We start from the raw sequence: 11,993 nt of genomic DNA on the forward strand, positions 1-11,993 counted from the left end.
TAAACATCTTTCTGGTATTCTTTGCCTTGAGCCAAGATCCATCTGACAACAGCTATGATATCCCTTGTTCCACGTCCTCTTCTGAATCCGTCCTCTTCTGAATATATATATAATTATATATAATTATAATAGACCAATTAATTTATATGAAAGTAAGAAAGTTGTCAAAGAGCTATGTACTCCTCAAACCAGAGGCTTAAATAGTGTCCACATGATAATCAATAGATGATTCTGGAGCTGATGAAACTGTTCCAGAGTGTAAGAAACTGACATATGAAGCACATATACACAGGCTCAAATTATAGACAAATATCAATTATAAATACAATGGAGAACTCATATGTAATATTTAGTAATTAGAATTGTGATGGTGAATTTTATGTGTCAACATGGTTAGGCTATGGTTCCCAGAGTTTAGCAAAACATTAGTCTACTTGTTATCATGAAGCAGTTTCAAGTGATTAAATCAGGTGGCCTTGGGCACAGCAGATTACCTCCCATAATGTAATCTAATGTAATAATTACCTTACACATAATGTAATATAATCACCTTCCATAATGTAATGTAATCAATCCATCAGGTGAAGAGAGAGTTTTCCAGGATGTGTTCTGCCTCTGGACTATGTATAGACATTTTGGCAGAACTCTCACTTGACTCTTCACTCTGCACTCTTCCCATTGCCTGACCTATGGATTCTGGACTTGCCAGCTCCACACAATCACATGAGCCAATTCCTTGAAGTCTCTCTCTCTCTCTCTCAGTTAAGAATCCAGAAGCACATTAAAAAAATAATATAATATAGTCAAGCAATATTCGTACCAGCAACATGTAAGGAAATCTATCATATTAATATATTAATTTTTATATTACATAATATACAATTATATAATATTAATAGATTAATATAATATAATAGACCTTAATAGTTCAGAAATGCAAAACTATATGGTCGTCTCAAGAGAATACAAAGAAGCTTTTGATAAAGTTCAATATCCTTTTTTTAAAAAATACATTTTATTGAAATATAATTTAAGTACAGTGAAATACACAAAACTAAAGTGACAAGGGTCAATGCATTTTTTTTTTGCCATGTTCCCGTCCCTCCCCTCCCACCTCAGTAACTAACAAAGAAAGTTTCATTCCATATATAAATCTTTCCTTGACTTTTTACAATAATGAACTAATACTATATTAGTCCTTCTGTGATTGACTTATTTTACTCAACATAATGTCCTCCAAGTTCATCCATGTTATGCAGTGTTTTGCAGATTCTACATTATTCTTTAGTGTTGCATAGTATTCCATTGTATGTATGGTTATCCATTCTTCTGCTGATGGGCACCTAGGTTGTTTCCATCTTTTTGCTATTGTAAACAGTGCTGTGATGAACATGGGTGTGCATATATCTGTTTTTGTTCTGGCTCTCACTTCTTTAAGATATATAACTAGTAATGGGATTGCTAGGTCAAATGGCATTTCTAATTCCAGCTTTTTAAGGAATTGCCATACTGCTTTCCACAGTGGTTGTATCATTTTACAGTCCCACCAGTAGTGTATGAGAGTTCCAATCTCTCCATATCCTCTCCAGCATTTGTTATTTTCTGTCTTGTTGAACTTTGTCATTAGTGCTGAGGTGAGGTGGTATCTCATTGTTGTTTTGGTTTGCATCTCTCTGATGGCTAATGATAGTAAGCATTTCTTCATGTATTTACTGGCCACCTGAATATTCTCTTTGATGAGGTGTCTATTCATGTCTTCTGCTCATTTTTTAATTGGACTGTTAATCTGTTAATCTTTTTTTGTTGAGGTGTTGGAGTTTTCTACAAATTTTAGAGATAAGACTTTTGTCAGATTTGTAATTATCGACAAGTATGAATTTGTTGCTGTCATTTTTTTATGTGCTTTTTTTGTGGTGTTGATTGCTTTGTTCCATATAATTTTCTGTGCTGAGCTCATTTTGTTTATGATTTGTGTTATCACTTCTTTCGTTGAGTGCTGATCCTCTTTTTTATTTTGATGTGAAGGTTTATCATTTTTCTTTGAGGTTACCCTGTGATTGACAGTTTTCTTTCCAAGTTCAGAACAGTCTGTTCTATCTTGTAGTTGTCCTGACTTCCCTCCCATTTAGGAGTTCTGTAACTATACAATTTTTCCCTCTTTCTGGTTTGTAGTTATCTTCATTTGCCAATTGATGTTTCTGATTCCTTGTTTACAATCTTGTAGGCTTATGCACTTTGGATACTTCTATAACTGGATTGCTTTCTGGGTTATGTCATCATATGTGTTAATGGTCAGTTGTTGTTTGCTGTTGTTTGTTCTCTGTCCAAAGGACTCCCTTTAGCATCTCTTGTAAGGTTGGTCTGGTTTTAACAAATTCCCTTAATTTCTGCTTATCTGGAAATGTCCTAATGTAACCATCATATTTGAGGGACTATTTTTCTGTGTATATAATTCTTGGTTGGTAATTTTTCTCTTTCAGGGTTTTACATATACTGTCCCATTGTCTTCTTGCTTGCATGGTTTCTGCAGAGAAATCCAAGCTTAGTCTTATTGGTTGCCCCTTGTAGGTAACTTTTTGTTTTTCCCATGCTGCTTTTATGATTCTTTCTTTGTCTTTGGTTTTGGTGAGTTTGATGATGATATGTCTTGGTAACTTTCTTTTTGGGTCAATCCTGTTTGGGGTTCGTTGGATTTCTTTAATGGATATATTCTCATTTTTTATCATATCAGGGAAATTCTCTTCCAACAAATCTTTGACAATTTTTTTCTGTGGTTTTATTTGTCTCTTTCTGTTCTGGAATTCCAATTAAAACCAATAACCAAATTCACTGCCATCAAGTTTCATCTGACTCATAGCAACCCCTCTTTGGGTTTCCCAGGTGATATCACGAAGGAAGCAGAGTGCCCAACTTTCCTTCCAAGGAGTGGCTGGTGAATCATCAGCCTTCTGGTTAGCAATCAAATGCCTTAGGCACTATGCCACCAGAATTCCAATTACACATAGTTTATTACTTTTGATGGTATCCCACATGAACCTTAGGCTTTCTTCATTTTGTTTTGATCTGGTTGATCCCTTTCCAAAGAAGTATTGAGGTATTTGCCTTCACTCTTATTAATTCTGTCTTCCATTGATTCAGTTCTACTCCTTTGCCTGATCAATGGGTTATCTATTTCTGGAAATTTAGTATTTATCTTCCAGATTTCTGTCTGTAGATTTTGTATCATTTATAATTTTTCATATATTTTGTAATTTTGTTCTTATATTTTCTTCTGAAATTGTTTTTGGCTTTTCTTTGTGTTTTCCTTAATTTTGTCAGTGTTTCCCCTGATCTGTCTCTCAATCTTTGAAGGTACCTATATATAATTCTTTTCAATTCCTTATCAGGGAGTTCCAATGCTGCATTTTCCTTGGGGATGTGTTTTAGGTCTGTACCCTGGTCCCTTTCTGCTTTCTCTTGCTTCTTTGTGTGGACAGTGATGTTCTGTTTTCTCTCAGGCATTGTGATGTTTTTGTGTTTATATTTAATTGGTGATTGTATGTTGGAGTGACTTGCCCACAATTTTCATTTCTTTGCTTTGTTTGTATGTTATCCACATAAGCAGGGTACCATGCTGTGCTCCTCTATTCACTAGTTGGCAGCACTTATACACTCACCACCTGTCTACTTTCTCATGTCAGCCTCCCATACGTCCCTGCTGTCCTTGGCAAATGGAGCCTATTTTTAGGTCCCTGGAATCGGAATGAAAATGCTGTCACTTTAAAATCCAAAATGGCTACCACTTGTAAACATTCAAAATGACTGCACCCTTGGTCACTTTAAATATCCAAAATGGCCATTGCTTGTAAACAATCAAAATGACTGTTCCCTCCGGATAGCTAGAAGTCCACAGCTTAGGTTGTCTCCCTCATGTTGTTTCCCTTCCTAGTCATATGCCACCAGTGCAGTCATCCCTGAAGCTGTTGGTGACTAGGGCTGATCATTAGGTCAATTCTCAGGTCCCAATACCACTTGGAAATATTCAGGCTGTTGGTTCTGTCAGAGTAGCTGACAATCCACTGCTCTGACCCTCTCCATACTCACTGTTTTCATCAAGGCTTTTCCACTAGTTGGTGCCTAATCCATGTCTGTATACTTCCTTTCAAAGCTCAGGGCTCCAGGATTATCTTCTGTATCTCTGTCAGTTGGTTTCTCTTTTCTTTGTTGAAGAGGGTCTGTGTAGCTTATCTGCCTATTCCACCACCTTACCAGAATTCAAAAGTTCAATATCTTTTGTAGATTAAAAAAAATCTCTTTACAAAATAAGAATAAAACAAACAAACAAAAAACTCTCTTCTGTCTAGTTGATTCGACTCATAGTGACCCCTCCTTGGGTTTTCAAGGTGGTAACTCTATGGAAGTAGATTGCTCAATCTTACAAAATAAAAATACTTTTCTTTAATGTGAATAAAAGTAGGTAAAACAACTTAAAAAATCTGGTAAGAAACATTAGAAAAATTCCTATTAATGTCTAAGCATGCCAAATATTCCCAATTTAATATAATGTAATGAGAAAAACAAACCAGTAAACAAGTATATATATAATCTAAAATTAATGATTAAAGCAATGAGAAAGACAAAGGAACCAGTAAGCAAGTATATAGATAGACAGATGAATAGGAAAGTAGGTAGACAGACAGATAGATTTAAAAAAAAATCCCACAACTTCACAACAAGCAACATCATGATTAACAAAGAAAAGATTGAAGTTCTCAAGGACTTCATTTACTTGGATCCACAATCAATGCCCATGGAAGCAGCAGTCAAGAAATCAAACGACATACTACATTGGGAAAATCTGCTACAAAAGAACTCTTTGAACTGTTAAAGAGCAAAAATGTCATTTTAAAGACTAATGTGAGTGTCTTGGTTCTCTAGTGCTGCTATGACAGAAATACCACAAATAGATGGCTTTAATAAACAAGAATTTATTCTCTAACACACTTTAGGAGCCTGTGGTAGTTAAATTTGTATGTCAACTTGGCTTGGCCTGGTTGAGTGGCTGGGGAGCTTGTGGTAGTTATTCCCCATGATGGGAGTGGCAATCAACTCCATGGTGGGATCTACCACAACAGCTGAGTAGCTGCCTTTGGGATGTGGTCTTCTTCCTGTACATAAGGAGAAGCCTTGGGGATAGTCTCTAGCTTATGTCATGCTTGTACCCTGCATGTAGCCATGTCATTGTTCAGCAGCTTGCTATGTTCTGCCGACCTTGGGACTTAGAATGGACTTGAATTAATGGCCTGCTGTTTGGTTTGGTAACATTGGGACTGTGCCATTTTATTTTGTTGACCTTAGGCTTGTTAACCTCAGCAGCCAGTGGCTGCCTGAGTAAAGAGATGCCTCTAGCTTCAATGGGCCAGGCGCCAGAAGCAGAGCTGAAATCCGAGGTCAAAGGACTTTCTCACAGCCCCTAGAACCTGACACTTTGAACTTGGACTTGAAGCCTCCAAACTCTAAGAGAATAAACTCCTGTTTGTTCAAGCATCCCATCTGTGGTATATTCTTGTCAGAGTGGCACTAGGTAACCAGAACAGAGCCTAAAAGTCCAAATTCAGAGTGCCAGCTCTAGGGGCTGAGTAAAGGTCCCTTGACTGTGGGTTTCAGCTCTGCCTTTTGTTCCAGGCCCACTGGAGCTGGAGGCATCTTCTAACTCAGGCAGTTGCTGGCTGCTGAGGCTGATGAACCCAAGGTCAACAGGTAAAATGGTACAATCCTAAGATCAGTAGGCAACATGGCAGATCACTGGTTCAAGTCCAGAAAGTGGAATTGAAGGCTCAGGCAAATGCAGGATCTAGACATGGAGAAAAAGCTAGAGACCTTTCTTAAAGCATCTTCTTATATACTGGAAGCAGACTACCCCCCCTAAGGCAACTAATTAGCTGTTTATGGTAGATTCCATCATGGAGTAGATTACACAACATCCAGTCTCATTATGGGGATGATTCAGCTGCCAAGCCACTCAAAACCATGGCCCAGCCAAGTTGACATACAACTTTAACTATCACAGTGAGCCTGACCAAAGTAATGATATTTTCAGTTGCCTTACATGAAAGCAAAAACCTGACAATTAATATGGAAGACTGAAGAAGAACTGATGCATATGAATTATAGTGTTGGCACAGAATATTGACTATACATACCACGAACTGTCCAAGAAGAAAAAACAAATCTGTCTTGGAAGATTTGTCTTTCAATAGCCCCTTTAAAGGCCCCTTATGTTTCCTGGAAGGAGCCTTGGTGACACATTGGTTAAAGTGTTCAATTGATAACTGGAAGGCTGGCAGTTTAACCCACTAGCTCTGCAGGGGAAAGATGTGGCAATTTCCTTTCATAGAGATTATGGCTTTAGAAATCTATCTACTCTGTCCTATAGGGTCTCTATGAGTTGAAATTGATTCAACCACTGCAGGTTTAGTTTTTTGATTTATCTGTCCTTATGCCACGAAGTCACCAATTGTCTGTCAGTCTGTTGCACTGTGGTGGTTTGTGTGTTGCTGTGAGGCTGGAGGAAACACCACTGGTATTTCAAAAAATAGCAGGCTCACCCATGGTGGACAGCTTTCAGTGAAGCTTCCAGACAAAGAGTGGGATGGGGCCATCCACTTCTGAGAAAATTGGCCACTGAAAACTTTATGAATAGCAGTGAAACATTGCCTGATATATTACTGGAAAACTATGAATAGCAATGAAACACCATCCAATATAGTGCCGGAAGATGAGCCCCTCAGATTGGAAGGCACTCAAATTACACCTGGGGAAGAGCTGTCTCCCCAAAGTAGAGTCAATCTTAATGACATGGATGGAAGAAAGCTTTCAGGACCTTCATTTGCTGATGAGGCATGACTTATAATGGGGAGAAACAGCTGCAAACATTCATCAATAATTGGAACATGGAATGTATAAAGTATGAATCTAGGAAAATCAGAAGTTGTCAAAATAAAATGGAACATGAAGATTGATATCCTAGGCATTATTGAGCTGAAAAGGACTGGTATTGGCCATTCTGAATCAGAAAATCAGATGAACTACCATGCTGGGAATGAAAAAGTGAAGAGAAATGGTATTGCATTCATTGTCAAAAAGAACATCTCAAGATCTATCCTGAAGTACAATACTGTCAGTGATAAGATAAGATCCATAGGCCTACAAGGAAGAGCAGCTAATACTACTATGATTCAAATTTATGCACCAACCACTAAAGTAAAAGATGAAGAAATTGAAAATTTTTACCAACTTTGCAGTCTGAAATTGACCAAACATGCAATCAAGATGTATTGATAATTACTGGTGATTGGAATGTGAAAGTTGGAAACAAAAAAGAATCATAAGTAGTTGGAAAATATGGTCTTGGTGATAGAAATGACAGTTATCAACATAGGCCTTGGCAGATGGAATACAAAGAAATTACATCAACTTCATCTGTGGAAAGAGGCAATGGAGAAGCTCAATATAACCAGTCAAAACAAGACCAAAACAAGACTAAAGAAAATTAATATAAGTCCACGATAACCAAAATATGACCTTGATTGTATCCCACCTGATTTTAGAAACCTTCTGAGGAATAGATTTGACACATTGAATCAATGACCAAAGACCAAACGACTTGTGGGATGACATCAAGAGCATAACATGTGAAGAAAGCAGTCATTAAAAACACAAGAAAGGAAGAAAGGACCAAAATGGATGTCAGAAGAGACTCTGAAACTTGCTCTTTCACAGAGAGTAGCTAAAGTAAATGGAAGAAATGCTGAAATGAAAGAACTGAACAGAAGATTTCAAAGGGAAGCCTGAGAAGACAAAGTGAAGTGTTATAATGAAATGAGCAAAGACTTAGAATTAGGAAGAACACAGTTAGCATTTCTTAAGCTGAAAAAGCAGAAGAAAAAATTCAAGCCTCAAGTTGCTATATCAAAAAAATCTGTGGGCAAAATATTGAATGATGTAAGAAGCATCAAAAGAAGATTAAAGAAATACAGAGTCACTGTATCAAAAGATTTGGTTGATGTCCAGCTATTTCAGGAGGTAGTATATGGTCAAAGACTAATAGTTTTGAAGGAAGAAGTTCAAGCTACACTGAAGGAATTGGTGAAAAACAAGACTCCATCAATTGATGGAAAGGAGCTCTGGTAGTATAGTGGATAAGGCATTTGGCAGCTAACCAGGACAGTGGTTCAAACTCACTAGCTGCTCTGTGGAAGGAAGATGGGGTGGTCTACTTCCATAAAGATTTACAGCCTTGGAACCCAATGGGGGTCGCTATGAGTCAGATTGGACTTGATGGTAGTGAGTTTGGTTTTGTGGTTAGGAATTGATGGAATAGCTATTGAGATGTTTCAACAAATGGATGCATTATTGGAGGTGCTTACTAATTTATGCTAAGACATTTAGAAGACAGTAACTGACTGGTAGAGATAGATATTTGTGCCCATTCCAGAGAAAGGTGACTCAACAGAATGTGGATATTATTGAACAATATCATAAATATCACATGCAAGTAAATAAAATCTTGCTGAAATAATTTAAAAAATGGTTGTAGCAGTTTATTGACAGGGAACTTCCAGAGATGCAAGTTGGATTCAGAAAAGGATGTGGAATGACATCATGGCAGATGTCAGATGAATCTTGGCTGAAAGCAAAGAATATCAGAAAGATGTTTACCTGTGTTTTATTGACTATGAAAAGGCATTCGACAGTACGAATCATAACAAATTATGGATAACATTGCAAAGAATGGGAATTCCAGAATACTTAATTGTGTTCATGCAGAAACTGTACATAGACCATAAGGAGGCTGTCATTCCAACAGAACAAGATGATACTTCATGTTTTAAAATCAGGAAGGGAGTGTGTCAGAGTTGTATCTTTTCACCATACTTATTCAGTCTGTATGCTGAGCAATAATCTGAGAACTTGGACTATATGAAGAAGAACACAGTATCAGGATTGGAGGAAGACTCAGCTATTTCAGGAGGTAGCATATGGTCAAAGACTAACAGTTTTGAAGGAAGAAGTCCAAGCTACACTGAAGGAATTGGTGAAAAATAAGACTCCATCAATTGATGGAAAGGAACTCTGGTAGTATAGTGGATAAGGCATTTGGCAGCTAACCAGAAGGACAGTGGTTCAAACTCACCAGCTGCTCTGTGGAAGGAAGATGGGGTGATCTACTTCCGTAAAGATTTACAGCCTTGGAACCCAATGATATGCAGATGACACAATCTTGTTTGCTGAAAGTGAAGATGACTTGAAGCACTTACTGATGAAAGTCAGACTACAGTCTTCATAAAGAAATACAAAGAAACAAATGCAAAGAAATACAAAGAAAACAAAAACCCTCACAACTGGACCAATAAGCAACATCATGGTAAATGGAGAAAAGATTGATATTGTCAGGGATTTCATTTTACTTGGATCTATAGTCAACACCCATGGAAGCAGCAGTCAGGAAATCAGACATCGTATTGCACTGGGAAAATCTGCTGCAAAGGAGCTTTTTAAAGTGTTATGAAGCAAAGATGTCACTTTGAAGACTAAGGTGTGCCTATCCCAAGCCATGATATTTTCAATCGCCTCATGTGCATGTAAAAGCTGCACAATGAATAAGGAAGGCTGAAGAAGAACTGATGCTTTTGAATTGTGGTGTTAGCAAAGAATACTGAAAATACCATAGACTGCCAGAAGAATGAACAAATCTCCTGGAAGAAGTGCAGTGAAAGGCTCCTTGGAAGTGAGAATGGCCAGACTTCATTCCCCTTGCTTTGACCATGTTGTCAGAAGGGACCATTCCCTGGAGACGGATATAATGCTTAGTAAAGTAGAGAGTCAGTGAAGAAGGGGAAGACCTCAATGAGATGGATTGACACAGTGGCTGCAATGATGGGCTCAAGCATAGCAAACATTGTGAGGATGGTGCAGGATTGGGCAGTGTTTTGCTCTGTTGTACATAGTGTCTATATGAGTTGGAGCCAACTCGATGGTACCTGACAACAACAATAACATGCCATGATGTGGCTAGAAGGAGAGTGCTTAACTTCTAGAAACTGGAAAAGCCCCATTAAAAAATGATGCCCTTGGCCATTGTCATTGCAGACTCCACATTAGAATTGTGTCAGTTCAATGAGAAATTTTGAAGTTAAAAGACTCTTCTATCCACTTCTTCAAACTGATCGATTTTTGTCATTAACTGCATATAATTCCTGATGAATCAACATGGAATGCAGAGGACAGTATCACAGATGAGCAAAAACAAACTAGGAGATGAAGTTTCTTTCTCTTTGCTTTTTATTTTTTCCTAGCTACTTCAAAGCCAACAGGAATGTGGAGAGATTTTGAGGAGAAAATGAATTTTTATGTCTTCCACAATCCCTTACATGAAAAGAAACAGAACGTGTTCCTAACAACAGGAATTTGAATAAATAAAGCTTTCCTAATTGGAGTTTCAAAATAGACCTATGCAGGGCCATAGTGAACACTAAGTACAAACTTTAGCGAGGGCAAAGGGTACACAGAAAAACAGATCAATTATATTTCAAAGATGCCCACACTAATGGCAACATGGTACAGGTGAAGACTGCAGGGGAAAAAGTCTTTCAGTTCTATTTTTAAATTATATGTAATGTTTAATGTGAACACCACATTGTGTTAGACTAATACGTAGATATAAGGGAAGTACAAATGATGATAGATTAATTAAAACACCCTTGATAAGAAGCATACTTTTGAATGAATTAGGTCATTGAAGGTTATTAAAACTGGCACTGTTCAAGGTTGGTGTGGTGTTAGGGTAAACATTTATCATGCTTGTTGCCCAAACATATTTCGAGCCCACATCAAACAAAATGGGTAGTTCAAAGTACTAGCTAGAACCAGAAATAGGTGAAGTTAATAATTATGTAAATTTAAACCTTGGTTTCCAGAGGTGGAAAAAAAAAAATTTCAGTCTTTCTTCAGCCTATTTTAGTACTACTGTTTGGCTAAGAAGTTTTAATTTGTTATTGTTGTTGTTTTGGTAAAAATATACATAGCACAATATTTGCCAATGCAACATCTTTTACATGTATAATTCAGTAACATTGATTACATTCATCCTGTTGTGTAACCTTCACCAATATCCATTAGTAAATTTCATATCACCATTAAGTTTTAGTTTTTAAAACCTATATGTTGTTCTTGTTATATGTCATCGAGTCAGCCCGACTCATAGCAACCCCTCCTTGAGTTTCCAAGGTGTTATCACTACAGAATATATATACACATACCTTAAACTCAATTTGCTTTGTTTTATTATTTGGTTTTGGTATAAGTTTTGAAGTTGTTTTTCTTTTAAAGAAAAAGTGTCCAATTTGGTATTGGTGAAAATTTGGTGAAAAATATTTATTAAGCTGTATTAGGAGGTAATTGAAAAGTTTTTTGCCAAGTGAATTAACATCTATCTCAAGATTATTCTTGGTGAAAGATGACCAAGACATTTATAAATTCAGAAACACTTTGTGATGAAATACATCTATTTACAACAATGTACATAAGTAAATTTTGTGCCATCTTGGAAGATGATCATGAAACCTAACACAACAGCTTAAAATAAAATAAACATTACATGTAGTCCCCAGATTATAAATGAGTTCTGCTCCTAAACTTGCCTTTAAGTTGAATTTTTGTGTAAATTGGAACAGTTAAGCACAGTTCGTATCTAATACCAGTTAGTCAAATGTTCGTCTCAGTATATATATGTTGTGTTGTTGTTATGTGCCGCTGAGTCAAACCTGACTCATAGCGACCCCTCCTTGGGTTTCCAAGGCAGTATCACTACGGAAGTTGATTGCCCAACCTTCCTTCCAAGAAGTGGCTGGTGGGCTTGAACTGCCAGCCTCCTGGTTAGCAGTCAAGTGCCTTAGGCACTATGCTACCAGAGCTCCTAGTATGTGTGTATATATATATATATATATATATAT

Source organism: Orycteropus afer, unplaced genomic scaffold (assembly GCF_000298275.1).
Source record: "Orycteropus afer afer isolate SDZICR_OR568_19922 unplaced genomic scaffold, OryAfe1.0 scaffold00097, whole genome shotgun sequence".
NCBI classification, from domain to species: domain Eukaryota; kingdom Metazoa; phylum Chordata; class Mammalia; order Tubulidentata; family Orycteropodidae; genus Orycteropus; species Orycteropus afer.